The sequence below is a fragment of the Schistocerca nitens genome, chromosome 2 (genome assembly GCF_023898315.1).
Source record: "Schistocerca nitens isolate TAMUIC-IGC-003100 chromosome 2, iqSchNite1.1, whole genome shotgun sequence".
NCBI classification, from domain to species: domain Eukaryota; kingdom Metazoa; phylum Arthropoda; class Insecta; order Orthoptera; family Acrididae; genus Schistocerca; species Schistocerca nitens.
In genome coordinates, this window is record NC_064615.1 from 1,065,562,135 (window position 1) to 1,065,582,829 (window position 20,695).

The 20,695-nt window shown below is 40.0% G+C and overlaps 1 protein-coding gene across 3 annotated transcripts in view; it reads left to right on the forward strand.

Annotated features, from left to right (window-relative positions):
- Positions 1–20,695, forward strand: part of LOC126237441 (CDP-diacylglycerol--glycerol-3-phosphate 3-phosphatidyltransferase, mitochondrial) — a 95,672-nt gene that overhangs the window by 41,634 nt on the left and 33,343 nt on the right. The window lies entirely within an intron of this gene.

The following is a 20,695-nucleotide window of genomic DNA, read 5'->3' on the forward strand; positions in this document are numbered from 1 at the left end:
TGATCAGGGCACTTGATGGCCATAGTTGGAACTGGACAGTGTCACTGTGGCGCATGGAACTCCTGCACCCCATACTCTGGACATTAATGCTACCAAGTTTGGTACTCGTACAGTTATTAGTTCCCAGTATATGACACTATGACAAACCTGCTTCTGGACATATTTCTGTAATGTTATACTTTCCCTTTGGAAGAAAAGGGCTACTTCTCATTTAGCGTGATTAATTCCACAATAATTCTCAACTTACTCTGAAGAAAGTATATGGTTAATAAATCTGATTTTTAAAAAAACTTATGCTAGTGTTATACCTTAGCTTCATAATGAACTAAATACATTTGCAAAATTATGCTACTTGTGGACAATGTGCACTTGATTTGGAAATGTATTTAAAAAAGTGTGATAGACCATAGCTTACCATTCACAATATTTTAGACCATGCATTGCTGTGAGTGAAATATAGTTGCTAGTGTAAGAGTTTCTGAATTGAGTGTGATACTAATATCTTTCTTCTTTCTGAAGTAAGTGTGAGTTATTGAATGGTGTTTGTACTGCGATCGCAACTGTATGATATTCCATGCATCTTCAAGGCTAGCTTCGAACACTGCAGGATAGGAAAATGAATTACTGTTGATCTATGTAAGCCTAGTGCTGGACCCAAAAGTTACTTTAAGCATTTATGAACAGAGAACTCCAAGTAGTGGGTGGTTAGAATTAAAGTGCAGCTACTCATGAAGGTCAAGTGTGGGATGTAATTATTGCATGGGAGTGAAACTTGGTAGATATGCTGATATGTTACTGTGGGACTGATTTATGCTGGGAAAAAAAATTGTTCTAATTGTGACTGTCAAATGCAAATCTGGCATAGTACACTGTTTGTGTGATGGTATGGCAGCTACGCTGTCATTTGACAAGCAACAGTGTCGGTGAACAAAATAGGTATTGAGAAGAGATACCATGCACTGTTAGTGAAACTGTTTAATGTGAACAGTAGCAGTTACAGCACTGCATTGAGAGAGTATCGCAGACTGGAAGGTGTGAGGAGAGGTCCAATGTCATTAAATGGTTTAAAGATGATGATAATCAAATTTGAAACCTCGGGTGAGCTTGGTATGGCACCTGGAAGAGATAGGCATCTTATCCTGGTGATGAGGTTGCTGTTGCCTTAAGTGACCATACAGAACATGCCATGCGTAGTGCTAGTGCTCATGCAGTGTCAAGAGAGTTGTTCATACCATGGCCAACAGTATGGGAAGTTTTGTGGTCTATATTACACTGGTACCCAGATGATGCAGCAACTGAAACCTCATGACTGCAGCAATGTTGTGAATTTGCTCTTTGGTTTCTGGCACTAATCGAAGTTGATGAACTGTGACTGGGCAATATTCTGTGTAGTCCCAAGACACATTTTACACTAAAGCATACAGTGAATGCACAGAACAGCCAGATTTGGGGTACTGGTGCATGAAGAGTCATTCCACTGTCCATGTGTGACTGTGTGGTGTGGATTCACAAGCACCTTTATTCTAGGTCCATTGTTCTTTGAAGAGAATACTCCCGGAGTGCCTTTCAGGTGTACCATACTGTCTACACATTATTGAAACCTTCTTGTTCAGCATGGGATTCTTGCTTTGGAAGAGAGCAACTGTGTGGAATCCAATGTTTTTATGTTAAATGGAGCAACACCACATGTCACTAGCTCAGTGGAAGATGTGCTTAATGCATCCTTCCAGAGGTTTTCCACATTCTGCAAGTGACTTTTGATTCTGAAATATATAAAAGAACATGTTTAGCAGGGACACATTCAATCTCTACATGATGTGAAGGCCATTATACAGGAAAACATAGCGCAGATTCTAGTGGAGCTGGTGCAAGCAGCTGTTGATCACGTTGTTCTATGGATGCAGCTACTTGTTGACATCTCCAATGCCCATACTGAACAAACTGTGTGGCAGTTAATAATAAAATTAACATTATATCCCTCTCACTTGTTTGGCCTCTTCTATCCACTTCCTGTTCCTAATCCATTACGTATGGAAACATTTCTGTACGTCTTTCTTGCATCCAGAGCACCAGAATTACACCTGGTGGCCTAAACTGGAACTTTTTTTTTTTTTTTTAATTAGTTTAGTTTTAATGCATTGGCATATGTTTCATGTTTCACTCTCATTATAATTACAGCCCACGCTCTGTGAGTAGCTGCACTTTAATTATAACCACTCAATATATAAATTAATTTCTTTGGAATGGATGATCGTACTGCACAGTCATTTTCTATGGTTGTACACTACATTATTAAAAGCAGCCAGTTAATTCTTGTCTATATCATGCTATTAAGTGGAGTGTGTATTTTGTATTTGAAATGAGGTGTTGAGAACATGAGACTTTGCTGTGGATGTACTACAAAATAAAAGGTTGGATCAATCTACTTATTTGCTTTCTAGTTGCAAATGGAAAAAGACATATCCCAAAAATATAAATATGTTTATAAACGTTATTACAGCTGAATTGACTAACATAGTAGGTGTTCCTTTTCGCAAATTTAACATTAATATTTGTGGAAGAGAGTATTACTACTGGTTGTAAATAATTATGTAGCTCCACTTCCAAATAACTGTAAATTCTTAAGTGCTGGTGGAAAGAAAAGTGCAGGTTTCCAAACATAACTTGAATGATTTTCTCCTTAGAAACTCCACCCATTCTATGTAGGAAAATTTCATTTCCATTTAATAGTGTCACATTGTAACCACACTAGAGTCCAAATCTTAAAACTGGGTTGTCGGTACAATTCAATACTTGTCACCGAGAGCATGTTTATTATGAACACCAGTGTATAGCCAGAACAGAACTGAACTCCTGGATAGTGTGTGCTGCTATTAGCAAATATTCCAGAGTATACAAAAATAAGAAATTTCCAGAACCTTCCAGAAATGATAAATACTAAATAACAAATAATTACTGGTGGTAGAGTTTCAATGGTGATCTGTAGCATGCCAGCAAGTGACGCCAACAGCTAGACCACACTGCATGCACCACAGTTTGCAGCTTGGAAAAACGGTGGATATCTGTTTAAAAAGTTCTCATTGGAGTTGACTGCAGCACCCTGATTCTAGATCTTGTCACTGGCCCTCTGTATGGCACTGCTGGTGGACCCTCAGATTCTGGTCATAGTCTTACATCCTCTTCACTATAATGAGCATCAGAGGTACCACTCCAATCAAAACTTTTGGATCATCGAGTGGACATTCACTTTCCTAGAACAAGATGTCTCGTCATCAATCTGCATCTCAAGACTGTAGTAGGGCTTCATGCAGAGAACATGGATGATGTGTCTGCACTTTTGTTTTCTTACTGATGGGTCATAATCTTCGACTTTGTATGTGACATCTTGCAACTGACAAAGAATATGAGATGGTTCAAAGTAGCACTTAATTCATGTAGCTGTAAAAGTCCGAACCAAGTCTCCTGATCTGTATATCATTGGCCATTACTTTTCATTACAATGCTCTCAATCCTTCTCTTGGGCATCCAGAGTCCGTACGTAAGCCTGCTGTCTTGCATCTTCAGTCCTGGTTAAGAGATGTTTCATGTAGTGAGTAGGTTGTGAGTATCATCCCAATGTAACAGAAACAGTGTATCCAATGTCTTTTCAGCCTCATGACCCTGGAGCAGAAAGAAGGCGTGTAACCTGTAGTGTATTACTTCACTGTGTTGTAAGCAGATGTGACGAAGGATAGTATTGTATCGCAATCTCTCTGTTCGACAACATTGTACGTCAAGAGTGTATCTGCCAATGTCTTATTAAAGCAATCTGTGAGGCCATTCGTCCAGGTATGATAGGCAGTCATCACTCTGCAGATGATGTCACAGTGTGAAATTAACTCTGATACTAGCCTCAACTGGAAAACTTTTCCACAAGGTTCAAAATAAGGTCTTCTGCAAGGAACTTAGCAATTTCTGGAGCTTCAACAGCCAATAGAGCTCTGATTTCAGTACAGTGGGTAAGGTAATCAGTGAAGACCACTATCAATTGGTTCCTACTTGTCAGCATTAGGAACCATCCCAAGAGATCGATTCCAGTTTGGTGAAATGGCAATGCCACCGGAATTGGTACCAGATGCCCCAGAGGTAATTGCGGCATGTGCTTTGTTACTGGCATTTCTTACGGTACCTCAAATAGTGTCCAGTGGACTGGTGAAGACCTGGCCAATGACACCTGGATCAGATTCTGTGTAGAGTCTTCACAGATCCAAGGTGACCAGACATTGAAGCATCATGGGAATACTTCAGAAAAGCTGGAACGTAGATGAGCTGGGAAATGAATAACCATTAATACCACTTGTCCACACTGCTAAGTTCCACCAAAGGATTCCTTAAAAGGCAGGTAGTGTCCTTGTTTTTGCCTATGCTTTTGTTTACTGCTGTGACACTGCGCTCCTGAAGCCTCAGTGCTCACCTCATCAGTTGACCCATCGGATACTTCAGGCTAGTCAGCCAGTAGTGAATAGTTTACCAAATAAATATGCCCAGAACTTATTAATGGCCTGAACAACTGTAGAGTAGATCATCCTCGTCTCACAGAGCACTCTGGATGCTTAAAGTATCACTGCTAAGCACCGCCAGTCCCCTGTCCCCGTAAGCTCTGGGCATGTTTCAGCGACTACCGCATGCGCATCAGTGGAACAAACCCTCAATCTCAAGGTGTGCTGTACGCTGATGAGATGGCTATTGAGATGGAACAGTCATTAGTGGACAACCTCTGGGGAACCTTCTGCATCTCAGTTGTATGAGGCTAACTTAAGCACGTGGGGCTTTGTTTGAATGGACCCTTCTTTCCCTAGCTGCTTGTGGTACTGAAAAGGAACCGTCAAAGTTTTCTCCTTCTCCTCCCAGTGGAATTCGTGGGCTGCTGGCAGGCACTAACAACCAATCAAATAAGAGGGCTCATGTAGCCAGTCCTCCAGATTCAGGGATTACACAGAATGTGTCCAAGAATAGTAAGAGAAATGCATGCTGCTGGTCAGAAAGTGTTTTTGATTATGATATGGAAAGAGGGCAGTTGTGAGAAGGTTTTGTCCTTTTATATTCAAAAAGGTTTGGAGGTCATTGTAGCTACTCTAAAATGTGTTGGGCAATTGTGTAATGGCATGCTGTTGGCTGTAACTGCTAGTTCCCAGCAAGCAACAAATCTCCAGAAAGCTATGTTCCTTGGATTACACAAGATCTGTTAGAAAAGTATGTGACCTTAGACAGGGGGAAAAATGGCTTACCTGGAGCACAGGACACCTAATCACCCTCAAAGTAGTTCCCTTAGGACTCCACACATTTCTTCCAGCGGTGCTGCCATTGTTGGAAGCACACTGAAATGGCCTCTTTTGGAATGGAGTTTAGCTCAGTTGTCATTGCTGCCGTAAGGCCCTCTCTTGTCTGAAATCGTGTTCGTTTCAATGGCCCCTTGAGTTTGAGGGACTGCCAGAAGTTGCAGGGGGCCATATCACAAAAGTAAGGGGCCTGTTGAAACAAAGGAATCTCATTTTTTGCCAAAAAATGTGAATCAAGTGCAGAGAATGAAGCATTGTCCTGATGGAGGCACCAATTTCCTGTTGACTGCAAGTCCAGTCTCTTGTGTGAGCAGCATCACGTAGGTGACATAGGACATCCCTGTAGTAATCTTCGGTAGTTGTTTGACCCTGTGGTGCTTACTTGTGGTGTGTGTGTGTGTGTGTGTGTGTGTGTGTGTGTGTGTGTGTGTGTGTGTAGTCTGGCATGTCCTGTGAGACTTCAAAACAAAGTTGCTTTTGCTCCACCAGCAATAGCTTTGTCACAAATTTTGTCGACACTTTCTTCCTGGCCAAATCTTCGGCCACAGTGGAATGTGTCAAAAAAGTACCAATGCCCATATCTTCCGCAATTTCTCTGATAGTCACACGATGGTCCTGCATCACCACAGCGTTTACTTTGGCAGTGAGATGGTCATTTCAGCATGTTGGTGACCGACTGGACCATGACTTGCTCTCCACCGATGAGCAGCCATCCCTAAACTGGGTGTACCACATCCTTAGTCTGTGTGATGCACATATCATCACTGAAAACCCTCTGAATCTTCCAAATGGTTTGCACCAGGCTGTCACCCAGTTTCTGTCAAAATTGGTTGCAATAGCACTCCTCCAGTTGTTCCACCATTTCCCTTGAAATGAAAAACTAACATGAGCACTACACACTACCTCACTCAGCTATTGCTTCCCAGCAACTCACACTATTGACAGATGGGAAAAAATTGACACATACACCTGAAGGTTCAAGGTCAGCTCATGGAAGTGCGCTAGATTCAAATCCGAAAAACAAAAAAAAGTCAGATACTTTTCTAACAGACCTCGTATGCCATACAAATGGAGCTCCACGACATCTTGAACTTGAGCAAAGGCATTGTGTTGTGTTGTGTTAGCATCTGGTAGACGTTCCCAAGGAGGAATTGAAAAATGAGTGGACTCAGGAAGGGGTTGTCAACATGCAGAATATATTGAAAAGTGTGGATGGTATCTATTAAAATCTGACTCCTTCATCCTTACCTTCAATAGCACGAAACTCCTGGAGCATGTTAAAGCAGGTTTCTTTCACCTAAGTGTACAGCCTCATGTCCCCAACCCCATGCACTGTTTTAAATGCCAGCACTTTGGGCACACCACCTTAGGTTGTAAGGGTGAAGCCAATTGCGGCAAATGTGACAGAGCCACCCATGACGGAGGTGGTTCCTCCTCACCCCTGAAGTGAAGTGTGGAAATTGCGCTCGGAATCACCCTGTCTTGAGTAGGGATTGCAGTGTCTTCCGTGAAGAAAGGAAAATACAGGAAATTAAAACATCGAAACACGTACCGTATGGTGAGGCGAAGAATATCTGTAAGGCCACACAGTAGTATGTCAGAGCATGTCGATGTTATTTGGCATGACTGTTCTGCTGTTTCTGCTTCAATGCCTGTGGAATTCGAAGTCAGCTCAGGGCAACCATCTTGCCCCAAGGTTGAACCTCCACCAATTATGGGCTCACCACCCCAGTGGAAAGACTGGGTGAACCTGCAACCTTCGTGATAAATGGCTCCCGTGCTACAGTGGAACATGGGTGGGTTCATCAGGGCTTTTGTGGAGGAACTGAAACTCCTGGCACAGGTGCAACCCCTGTGCTTGTGTTGATAGGAAACACATTTCAAAGCCACTGATGCCCCTGTGCTAACAGGCTATACCCTCCACCAAAAGAATGACCTGACTGGGGAAAGAGCCAAGAGATTTGTTGTTCTATTTGTCTTCATCAGTAACTCACGCCACCCCTGTGCTCTCTCCTTGGTTGCTGAGCTACAAGCAGTAGCCATTGCCGTTCGTATTAGTCAAATCATCACTATCTGCTCCTTGTACTTACCTCCGTAGAATGCTACAGGGTCTAAGGCTCTTGCAAGCAACTTCCCTTCTACTGGGTGATTTCAGTGCCCATAATTTATTATGGGCACAAACTGTACTTGTCCCATGGGGCAAGTCTTGGAGAACCTCGGGACGTCTCAGGAGCTATGCATCCTCAACACAGGCTGTCATCCTCAGCCATCGAACTCTCTTTCTGCTCTCCATGTCTTGCAGACTGAGCACAGTGGGAATCAATTGACCACCTTCATTCCTGTGACCACTCTCCACTGTGGGTCCACTTACTGGAAGGAGGATTGCTTGAACAGAAGCCACCAAAATGGATGATGAGCAGGGCTAACAGGGCACTGTTCAGCCAGCTGACTGTGTATGAACATCACAAGAATGTCAAGAAATGGGTAGACCACATAATATGAGCGATCCATCATGCCAATGGCCTGTCAGTCCCAATGTCCTCAGGTCATCTTAGGAGAAGACCTGTACCTCGATGGACAGATGAGTGCCATTCAGCAATCTGGGACAGGCGTACTGCTCTTAGACAGTTTAAATGCTGCCCAACAGCAGACAGCCTTAAAGCCGTTAGACTCATGAGAGCCAAGGTTCAACGTGTAATTAAGAAGAGCAAGAAAAGGTCATGGCAAGTGTTCCAGGACTCTTATCAACCATTCCACGTGCTCTACAAAAGTATGAGAAGCCATCTGGAGGATTTCCAGTAAACACAATCAGTTACCATTTGCAGCAGTGCTGAAAAGGGCTTTCTCCAAGTAACACCCAGAGACATTGCTCAGACACTGGCCAAGCATTTTGCAAACACTGCTGCCAGTGCAAGTCAGGATCCAGCATTTCATCACTACCATGTGACTGTAGAGAGGGGCAAGTTGGACTTCAGATCCAACAGTTCTGAGTCCTACAACTCCCCTTTCTCCATATGGGAGCTGGAATTGGCATTGTCTGAGACTTGTGACACTTAACCAGGCCATGATGAAATCCGGTATGGCATGCTTTGACATTTGCCAGGAGTGTCGAAGGAAATCCTATTTGAATGTTTTAATCTTGTATGACAGGGTAGGCAACGTCCCCATCTTGTGGAGAGAGGTAATTCTGATACCTTTCCTCAAGCTGGAAAAGGTCCACACATCTTCCAGTACTCACCAGAGCATTGCCTGTGTAGGAAAGACCTTGGAGTGAATGGTTAACTGTCTTCTGGTCGTTAGAGAGCAGGCAAATCCTTAGCTGCTCTCAGGGTGGATTCTGGAGATTTCAGTCCACTGTTGACAATCTGACCCTGCCAGAGACAGCAACTCAGCACATTTACCTACGTAAACACTATATCGGCATATTCTTTGATATCAGTATGGCATATTACACTACTTTGAGACACAGCGTTCTCTCGTAACTGCATCAGTAGGGCTTTTGTGGCTACCTCCCCAGCTTCACTCATTGTTTTCTGTCTCTGCGGTTTTTTAGTCCCTAGTTGGTGACACGCTGTCAGATCATTTTGAGCAGGAGAATGGTGTTCCTCAGGACAGTGCTTTAAGTGCTGCCCTCTTTGCCATAACCATAAACAATATCATGTCTACAGTAAGAAGTCCTGTACAGTGCTCCTTATTTGTAGACGACCATGCTGTTTAGTGTTCCTCCTCCAGTGTCAGAAGAACAAGCCATCAGCCGCAACTTAAAGTGCGGAGGTTAGAGGAGTGGGCTGCAACTCGGTGAGATTTCAGGGCCTTATTTTTGACTCCAAACTGCTGTGGTTGCAATATGTAAGAGACATGAGAGCAAGAACACTGAACATCATAAAGTGCCTTAGCTAAAGGTCTTGGGAAGCAGATAGGGCATATCTGCTCCATTTTTATAGGACTTTTGTGCATTCACAGATGGATCAGCATGGCCTTCGTATTTGGAGATCGTTGATGCTGTGCGCAGTGAGGGGATTAGGCTGGCCAAGGTGCTTATAGGACCAGACTTGTAAACAGTTTCTGTGCTGAGGCTGGTGAGCCGTCACTTACAGTCCTATGGCAACTCCTCATGGTGCATCAGGCATGTAAGTTCCTCACAGTTCCAAATTTACCTGTGTACCAAACTGTTGCTTGTCCAGCTCTGGAACACCCTTTTTCCAATTGCCCATGAGTAACAAGGCCATTTGGGATCTGTGTGCAGTATATGCTGTAGTCACTTGGGGTGGAGCAAGTACAAATCCAAATCCAGGGTTGTGCAACTGTAGATGATGTAAAAGCAAAATTAAATGATAAAGTGTACGTAATTGCAGATGTGCTCCAGAAGAGAAAGACTGACATGTGGAAAAAGTTTAATACTGTAGTCCAATCTGCATGTGGAAAACGTACAAAATAGTTGTATTCTTGTTTATTCCACGTCAACCATGGGAAAACATACATGCTCCATCGAATGAAAACAGGGCACAGAACGTCATCATTGAGCCATATGTGATTCAGTGACACTTGAAATGCAAAGAACTTAGATCATTCAGTATGGTTCATGGTTCTCGTTTCAAAAAGGTAGCCCAAACTCATATCTGCAAGAGCTGAAGTGGGTTGTGAGGTGGCTGTGGAGGCTGTACTGCTGCTGTTACTGATAAGGGTCTCTTTTCAGATTGATGTGTGGATGGATAATACACACAAAATAACCTACACAACAGTGACTGTATCCACTATTAGCGAAATGCGGCATATGTTGGACAAAGTACAAAAGTAGTGTTTACCATCCCATATCCTGATGAGGAAAAAACAGCTGTTTCATTAGAGCTGTTGTTTGCCATTTCATATCCTTGCAAATTTATGGGGAGTTATTGAACTCAGCACTTTTCTTAACAGATCAAAGTTGTATCTTAGTCGCAGCTCTGAAAGACTTCATTAGACTTCCTTGCAGTTGTTGTTGTCTTAGAACTTCGCTCAGTCATAAGTGTTAAGTCAGAGCTTTTAGCATCATAGCCAGCACTAACTCATGTGGGAGAGACAATAAACTCATGTAAAGCATTAGTGGCATGTTGTAAGAGTGTTGGTCTTCCAAAGAGACTCAGAAAATCACTCAAACAAAAGGTCAAAGTTTCATGGAACACTTTGTTAGACTTCCTGGTTCCAATATGTCATACTGTGATTGAGGTTAAGGAGTGTCTCCCACAAAAATTTAAGTACACTTCAGAATATTGATCAGCAGAGCCTAAATGAGCTTGTCTTGTTCCTCAAGCCATTCAAAGAAGCTATCAATGATTTAAAACGAGACAACTATCTGACTATCCATTTGGTACTTCTCTGGCAGTGTAAACTTCTGGGCGACTACTTGTGCCCTAGTGAATTATATAGTGTTGCCATGGCAGTAGTTAAAATAAAATGCAGAAGTTACATAGATGGAAGGAATGATAAGATTAAACTGCACTTGTACCACAAGATAGGAACATTTTTGTGTCTCATATTGTGATCTTTTGATGTTGAGCACTGAAGAGAGAGATAATGTTTTCAAAGAGTTTGGAGCTCTGTGTGTAAATGTTTCAGGTGAGTGAGCAACTGTATACGCTTATTATTCTGTGCTCCTGGAGCATGATTATGAGTTAATGTTGTTACAAATTTTGACTTCCGTTCTCTCTAGTTACTTGTAGTTCACAAAAGGTACATAAGACTCATCGAAACTACCACATCAATTGAAAGTACGGACCATGTGAACAAGCACTTTAAAGTAGCATTATACCTCTCGATTGTTGTTACCAAAGAGATGAAGATGGAGAAGTGATATTCTTGGATGGTGGGAAGAGCATGAAAAGACCTTACCTTCTCTGGCATGTGTGGGTAAGAGTGTGTACTGTGTATTCCAGCCTCAAGCACCTCCAGTGAGAGGAAATTCAGGGGTGCAAGTTTGGTCGTTTCCGAGCATTGCTGGACCCTGATGTTGTGGATGACCTTTTATTGGTTCGCAGTAAAAGTGATCTGTTAAATACTTGTGATTTAGATTAATTGATGTTGATACTACTCATATATTAAAATAATACTCTGATGCAATGCTATATAAATTTAATGATTCTTTCCAATGCTCTCCTAAAAACACCTAGTTGGTGGACCAACGTCTCACAGCAATTTCTTAACGTTCTGATAACCAATGACACAGCATTGTCATGTTGCTCATAAGGGTCATTAAGTGATGCTGGGCTGGTTTTAAACCCACACACCTAGGAACAGGTATTGTAAAGCAGTCTATGGTAGCACAAGGTAGATTGCTGTTTACAGTGTTAATGGAATGAGACTAGTAATATTTACTAATAATTCAACTGCATCAGTTTGTGTATTTTTTGGTAATGCTGATTTGCATTTGTAGGTTAATAACGTGCTGGGTAGAGTATCATTCGTTTCTGTAATTTTTTGACATCTGCTGTAAATTTATTATAATATTTAGTCACTATTCACAGAATCCACTTCATCCTCGTATCCTGTTTTTTTGTTCTGTTGTCATATTTGGTAACTTGTCAATAGGGGGCGCACTCTCGCTCGCGAGCGCGCGCGCGTGTGTGTGTGTGTGTGTGTGTGTGTGTGTGTGTGTGTGTGTGTGTGTGTCAATGTGATTGTTAGACTTTCTCTGAATAGAACATATATTAAAATAAATTTGCAATTGTCTTTGCAAAGAAAGCATAGAACATTATTCACAGCTAACCCATCAGTATTAGTAAATAACTAACGATTCACATTGGGTTCATATGGGTGACACTTAAGTATCGACATCTAGACAACTTGTCTGTGATTGCAGTAATAAATTTTATACACCAATCCTCCTTGTTGATCAATTTGTCTTTTAGTAAAACCATATCAAAATCCCTACAGTAGTTCCTGAGTTTAGCCTCCACATACAGACAGAAAAACACAACAGGGGACTTTCAGTAATAATATGTAGAGATAAGTCATTTCCAACCATTGGGTGTCTAATGGCAATGTCACGAGTGCTCCCTTATACTTGTGTATGTGTGCTGCTTTCTGGTAAAGTGCAGTGGTACCAGCCAAAAGACTCAAGTGACATGTTGTTGCTTACATGGCCAGCGGCAGAGACTGGAGAGTCAATTCTTAGTGTGTAAAGACATGACAAGTTTGGAGATGACTTCATAGACCCGCTGGCAAGTTTAAAGTGAGTTTATGGGGCTTGTTTCTGATCTCTTTAATGAATTGTAATTTAGTGATGAAGATATTTCTTGAGGCAAGTAAGCTGATGAACCAATCTCTCCCTTATGTTATCTGCACAAGCTCTTTAAACAAATGATCCATAATAGACTCTTGGAAGCAGATGAACATCTCACAACCCCACAGCAAATTGGATTAGACCGGTAAGGATCATACAGAATAGGTATTAAATCTAACCTCACGTACAGAAGACAGTTTTGAGGCAATAGAGGACACTAGGATAGCATTTGTTGATTTGACAGCAGCTTAAGCACAATCAGTTATCGAATGTTCCTGCACAAAATGTATGGAATAACTAAATATTACCATTGTATGTGATTAATTCAAGATTTCCTTCAAAATAGATTTTTCATAGTGCAGCCAATGGAGGGTCCCAAAGGACATTTTGTCTCCTCCCTTATTTATACCATTGATCAACCCCTTCCTAATAATATATGAAGTTTCATCTGTGCGGATGATCTTGCCATCTCTGGACAGTGACACGTTTGCACAGGTGGAATTACATCTTAACACTGCTTGGGGGAATTAGGTAAATACTACTGTAAAAACCAGTTAAAACCAAATCTCAGCAAAACCCAAGTTTGCACAGTCCGCCTGAGGCACTAATAACCCCTCAGGGAACTTCTAGTGATTTGGAGAGGATTGCAGTTGGAACGCAGTTTCCAGCCGAAAAATGGGGTCAGTCTTGACTTTCAAGCTGCATGTTTGAATTTAAAGCAAAATGTATCTGCAAGACACAACATATCGTGTGAAGTTATGTGGACCTCTCAGGGGTGCAGCAACAGTGAAAACTACAGCTTTATCTTCATGATATGCAGCTGGTGGATATGCTACCTATATTTGGTACAACTCTGCACACCTGAACTAGTGGATATTGCTCTTAATGAGTCATTACTGGCTGTCTGAAATCTACACCATGAGATAAAGTCTGCCATTAGCTGGAATTGCACCTCCAGATATCAGTCATAAGGTACCCTCTTGAAGATTAGTGTCCGGGAAACGTTTCATGACGTCAACATGTTACGTGATAAACAGATGTGATCCCATCTATCCGTATGGAAGGTGGGGTCTGTACACCATTAGGTGAAGCCATTGGAAAGTCTGCCTGCTGGTTTCACTGAAGAATGGCCCATGTAGTAAACTCTGAACAGGCTCAAAACAGGGTTGCAAGGTCAAAAGACAATTTGCAGAAGTGGAGTTGTTCCACACCATCAACCCTTTGTGACTGCAGAGTTCAATAATCTATGAGTGCACTTACACCAGTGAAGATTATGTACTGCAAATGCACCATTGTCTTCAAATTTAAATTAGCAAGTAGTTTATAGATACTATTATGTGTATATGTATATGAGGAACTGAGGACCATAAGGACTTAAAGCACACCATTTTTGATTGTGAGAGTGTAGCATTTATTAATGCTTCTGACATCTCTTGATCTTATGGTGAGTCAAGTTTATCTTTGCTATAGGCCCATATTGTATATACTAGCATTCACGAACAGCTGTCTCACCAGTTTCCCTGATATTCACTTAAATGTGGGCTCATGATGGTGTGCTTTAGACCCTTATGGTTCTCAGTGCCTCGTATGTATTTATCTTGTATGTTGAAGTTTGATGTTTTTGACATGAATAAATAAGTAAATACTACTGAACCTTTTGAAAAGCAAAACTCCAGTTATCAGAGGAATAAAATAAAAGATGAAGTTTGGCATTGAAAAATGTTATGCTTGTTGGTTCTGAAAATTCAAAAAGGAGAAGAGACATATTGAGAAACAATTACTCATTATTTTAGTTTTGACTCCAGTACTCAAAATCACGTTACTTCAACTTTCTGATGAAAACAGTAAGCTGCATTTATTTGACATACGTTATGCGATGAGCAGGGTAATGAATAATTGATATGTGGAATGAACTGTTTGAGCTTTCAAGTGTCAGTCTGTTATTATTGCCAAAAATAAACACCAACAGCAACTCATTAATTGGTTTTGATTCAGAGACAAACAAAACCAAACAGTAAACTAATGAAAGTGTGCGTGACCTACACAGCATATCTATGATGATGGTTTATTTTTCCATCATCGAGGAGGTTCTACATTGTGAATTTTTGCCATAGATTACCATGTCATGTAACCAATATTAAATTGATTTATGTCATGTGTCAAAATAATAATGCATCAAAATAATAATAATAATAATTATTATTATTATTAAGAGTCATATCAAAAGTTAAATCAAAATTAGCAAGTATAATTCGTGAAACACTAACAAGTACAATATCTAAAGTCAAATGTATGGGAGAAGTATCTCAGCCATTTGAAATAAAAACTGATCTTAGACAGGGTCATGGTTTATCACCTTTACATTTAATTGTTTTCTAGAAAAAATTGTAAGGATTTGGAATTTGGAGCCAAAAAATAACAAAATTGAACCAATAACTCTGGGAAGGAAAACAAATGGAATTAAGGTAAACTGCTTTTCTTTTGCGGGTGATTTTGGAATATTTTCAGAAAACCTGACAGAAGCAGTTATTCAGATAAACCTTCTGGAAAAAATAGCAAACAGAACTGGTCTCAAAATTTCAGCTGTAAAAACAAAATTCATGACAAATATAAAAAATGCACCAAAATTCATAGAAAAACAAATAGTTAAAATAGAGCGAGTAAATAAATTTAAATATCTGGGAGAGACTATACAACAGAATGGACTAGAAAAATCTGCACTAGAAGTAAGGATTAACAAAATGGAAAGAGCATATGGTTTGACCAAAAATATTTACAACAAGAAGTGTATATTGAGAAAAAAAACTAAAACACTACACCACAGTGGTACGACCAGAATGTTTATATGGATCTGAATGCCTAACGATGAAGTATAAGATAGACAGACTAGAGGTACTGGAAAGAAGGACTATAGAAAAATAATGGATGCAATAAAAACTGCAGATGATTGGAAAATAAGAAGTACTGAGGATATCTACAAAAATATAGAGAAAATGTCTGAAGTAATGGCCAAACAAAGAGTAACCTTTTTCGGACACCTCTATCAAATGGATGGAAATAGACTAACAAAAGATATATGCCCATATTTTTGGAAGAAGAAATCAACAATAGCATGGGTTACAGAAGTAAGGAAAGATATAGAAAGAAACAACATCAAAGAATCGGAAATAGCGGAAAGAAACAGTATTAAAAATAAAATACTAAATTTGGAAGGCTTTCAAAGCATAAGAAATAAAAAATGGGGAACAACATGGACAGAAAAAAGGAAGAGACTTCATGGGGAGAAAATGAAGGAATACTGGAAAAATAGGAAACAACAAAAAAGGAAGAAGAGGAACTGAAGTTGTTAATGTGATCCTAGAGGGGGAAAAAAAAAGTGTCAAATTCCATCTACCTTGAAATTGTGACTCACTCCTCCCTCCCCAATCCTTACTTTTTATATCAAAGAAAAATTTTTGTGGAGCAAAAATAAAGTTATAGGTGCCAATCAACATCAAACTGCTGGGGCAAGCTGTCTGAGACACAATTCTAATAAAATAAGAATTATTTGTATGTGATATTCCATCACGTTATCATAGTTCAGTTGAAAAGTGCAAAATTGGTGGAGCATTATCTTGTAAGACACCTACAGTTCATAGATTTTGTGAAAGATATGTAAGTGGAATGTGGGGGGACACCCTAGCACAACCTAATAGAAGTTGGTGAGTTTTCTTTTTGCTCTCATGAAACACTGTTTTCCTTGAAAGAAGAGCAGACAGCAATGTCTGAACAATGCAAATGAAATAAGATTTGAAAAAATTCTATTGGCTTGTTTACATCTGGTAATGCAGTAGAGCCCTGGTAATTCAAGATAATTGTCACCAAGGCTACCTCGAATTACAAAACACTCTGATAATGTGGAAATCTGAGCAAATCCATGAGTAAGTCATGAATAAATGTCTAATGAGCATAGTAATGATAATAAAAAAAAACAATATAATACATTCCTGTGTTAAATGTACACATATATGGCCCCACATTTCCAACTTGCAAAAATATAAATTACATTTTAAAGAAATTTTCCATAGTCCATTTTAAAAAATAGAACCTCATTTTTTAGTAGCAATGTCATGCCATTTTCTGCTTGCTGCTCAATATAATGCAATGCCACACCTGGTGCTGCCAAAAACCGTCAGTGTGATTGATCTTCAGACAATTCCTCATTGTCACAGTCTTCAGCGGTTTCACCAACCATTTCAACAATTGCAAGATCTATCACCACAAACTATTCATCATTGTTCATCCATTCTGAAATAACACTCGCATTCACATTTTCACATCCAGCAAGCTTTTCCAATAGTAGGTCATCTTCAGCTGTAGCTTAGGTATCCATTTCTGTCCATAAAGTCCAGTCCCAAGACTTTTTAGAGTCTCCACCTTTATTTCAGATCCTGAATTGGCTATCCAGTAAATTATGTCTGTTATCATAGATTTTTTATACAAACTCTCTGAGAGTTCCTTCACCTTCTGTTGTTTGTAGAAGTATCTAAAGCAGATGACAACAATACTAATGCATGAATACCGTCACATTGTAGTTCTTCCTAATCAGCAATGCAATGCATTGTCAAGAATAAGATTACTTTGGAAGGAAACTACTTTTTGTGTAGGTATCTTTTGGTCTCTGGAACCAAATCTTTGAAAAACTGCTTTATAAAAATATTTTGTAGAACCAACCAGAATTTTGGTGGAGGTATGTAACAGGCGGTGTCCACGCCCGGGTTCCCGGGTTCGATTCCCGGCGGGGTCAGGGATTTTCTCTGCCTCGTGATGGCTGGGTGTTGTGTGCTGTCCTTAGGTTAGTTAGGTTTAAGTAGTTCTAAGTTCTAGGGGACTGATGACCATAGATGTTAAGTCCCATAGTGCTCAGAGCCATTTGAACCATTTTTTGAACAGGCGGTGCACAAGCAGTGATATTTAGTAAAATTCTAGGCTTAACAGACTTCCCTGTTACCAGCAGCTTCAGTTTATAGCCTCCACATGCATTCAATGCAGCAATAAATTTAAACTTCTCTTTATGTTTTTTGTAGTCCAGTGCAGCCTTTTCTTCTTTTGAGGCTAGAGTTTTAGATGGAAGCAATTTATGATTTAGCCTTATTTCATCACAGTTACACAGTCGTTCAGGAGTGAGATTTTCTTCTTGTAGAATTTCTCACAAAATTGTATAACAGTTTGAGAATCGGTAGAAAACTATTCCCTGAAAATTTCAAGCTGCCTTGTGCTGTATCACTTCTTTCACCTATCAAACTATTCTGAGCTTGCAGTAAACTCGTCCCCACATTCCTTTAACTCATTTCTAAAAAAATACAGCTTTTTCTTGCCGAACAAACCTTGAAATTGGACTTCCTTTTTGTCTTTGTTGAGTAAACCAACCAAACAAAGCTTCACTCGTTTTTTCATACTCTGATTTTTTCTTTAACTTCCATTCAAATGATGAATTTGTCAAATCTCACCTGGTGCCGTCCCCAATAATCAGTCTTTCCTTCTCATCGCGTCCGGTAAGTCTCCCATGACCATGAGTTCTGGGTGACTGTACCCCTTTTCCTAAATCTCTCCAGTCCTTTTCCTTCGCCTCTCTTCCTTCCCCTTCTACTCTTCTGCCGGAAGAAGGAACCACGGCCTCCGAAAGCTTGCATAAGTTAAACCTTTTTGTGAGTGTGTTCTCCTGTGCCCACTTAGTGAGTAGATTTTTTTAAATCCATCCAGTTACATTATATTGTCAAAAATTGTTATTTTTGTTGAAATAGAAAACTTGCTTGATGAAACTTCTCAGTTTTTGTTTCTGTTTCTATGCCAATCTCCAAATCTCACTCCACTGACTCCATACTCAGCAGCAATTTTTTTTTTTTGGGGGGGTGGGGGAGGGGGATGGGAATGGGAACACACATGTACATACGTGTAGTACACTGCAGATACCACTTTAATGTGACATGGATGGTCTCTTTACAGTACAGATGTTACTACACAACCAACCACAGTACAGAACATAAAACAATGATCACTCAAGATCGTAAAATGTGTAATGTGTGGGTATTTAGGTGTACTGCATTTTAATGACTACCCTTGCTGAGGAGGCACAACAACAGGGATAACAAGAAGGATGTCATGTAATGTTAACTGATTGTCAGGTGGTGCCAATTAGTGAAGGGTTGACAAAGAAACAGCAAGTGCACTCCTCAAAACCTAATGGTACCTGTCCATCTGTAATAGAAATGATAAGCAGTCTGAGAACAAGATTGTTTTTGTGCATTGTGAACGGAAACCCTAAATGGGACAGTTGTACCTGTATTGTACATGGAAATTTGAAAGTAAGTTCAAAAAGTAATACATTCGAAAGTGCATAAAATGTACATGTGACAACGTATGAAAACAGATTTTTACTGTATTTTTATGTAAAATTTTAATTTTCTTAAGACCAGCTCGAATTACACAGAACCTCATAATACCAGGGCTTGAATCACCAGGACTCTACTGTATAGACTTGATAATGGAACTATTTTTTCTGAAACTTTAGTAGATGAACAAAGTATCAGTTTGGAAAATAATTTTTGCCATTTATATGTCAGATATATCAGACTTATGTACATAATCATTACCTCTCTATGACTTGAGTGTGTACCCAGTTCTCATGCATGAAAAACTAGTATCTTCCTGATGAAACTTTAGTAGATGAACAAAGTATCAGTTTGGAAAATAATTTTTGCCATTGTAATTCTGTCAGAGACAGCAAAGGACTTGGAAGAGCAGTTGAACGGAATGGACAGTGTTTTGAAAGGAGGATATAAGATGAACATCAACAAAAGCGAAACGAGGATAATGGAATGTAGTTGAGTTAACTCGTGTGATGCTGAGGGAATTAGATTAGGAAATGAGACACTTAAAGTAGTAAAGGAGTTTTGCTATTTGGGGAGCAAAATAACTGATGATGGTCGAAGTAGAAAGGATATAAAATGTAGACTGGCAATGGCAAGGAAAGCATTTATGAAGAAGAGAAATTTGTTAACATCGAGTATAGATTTAAGTGTCAGGAAGCCGTTTCTGAAAGTATTTGTATGGAGTGTAGCCATGTATGGAAGTGAATCATGAACGATAAATAGTTTGGTGAAGAAGAGAATAGAAGCTTTTGAAATGTGCTACAGAAGAATGCTAGATTAGATGGGTAGATCACATAACTAATGAGGAGGTATTGAATAGAATTGGGGAGAAGAGGAGTTTGTGACACAACTTGACGAGGAGAAGGGATCGGTTGGTAGGACATGTTCTGAGGCATTAAGGGATCACCAATTTAGTATGGGGGGGGGGGGAGGCAGTGTGGAGGGTAAAAATAGTAGAGGGCGACCAAGAGATGAGTACACTAAGCAAATTCAGCTGGATGTAGGCTGCAGTAGGTACTGGGAGATGAAGAAGCTTGCACATGATAGAGTAGCATGGAGAGCTGCATCAAACCAGTCTCAGGACTGAAGACCACAACAACATATGTTAGATATATTAGACTTATGTACATAATCATTACCTCTCTATGACTTGAGTATGTACCCAGTTCTCATGCATGAAAAACTAGTATCTTCCTGATGAAACTGTAACTTGCCACTGCTGAATACATTTACGAAGAAAGTAAAATTACTTCACACTGCACAGGATGAAAAGTGTGTTAAGTGGCCCACACCAGGCTCTGTTTGGAAAAACTAACATCCATGTAAACAATGAACAACAGGTTTATTACTAATAACAGAAATTCACTCTTCCCTTACTTGCAGCATAAATTCACACGAATAGTTATCAGTCAAAGTCTCTGCCCTACTGAACACTTGTGTCAGAATTTCTGTATGCATTATTATTATTTGAAAACTACTGGTTCTGATAATCTCTTGCATTTCCAAACATTGGGTTGTATCTGCGACCTGTTCGATTGTCTCTGAATCTGCCCGTCGCAGCACTGTTATTGAAATTTTCATTTCCGTTGCAATTGTTTCCGTTGAATCTCTGACAGACAGTGACTGTAGGGAAGGTGAGCACCCGTAGGTGCAGTGGTGGCATCTGGAGTTGTTCTCCATAATTTGGCTTGTTATTTTTGTTGCCTTAA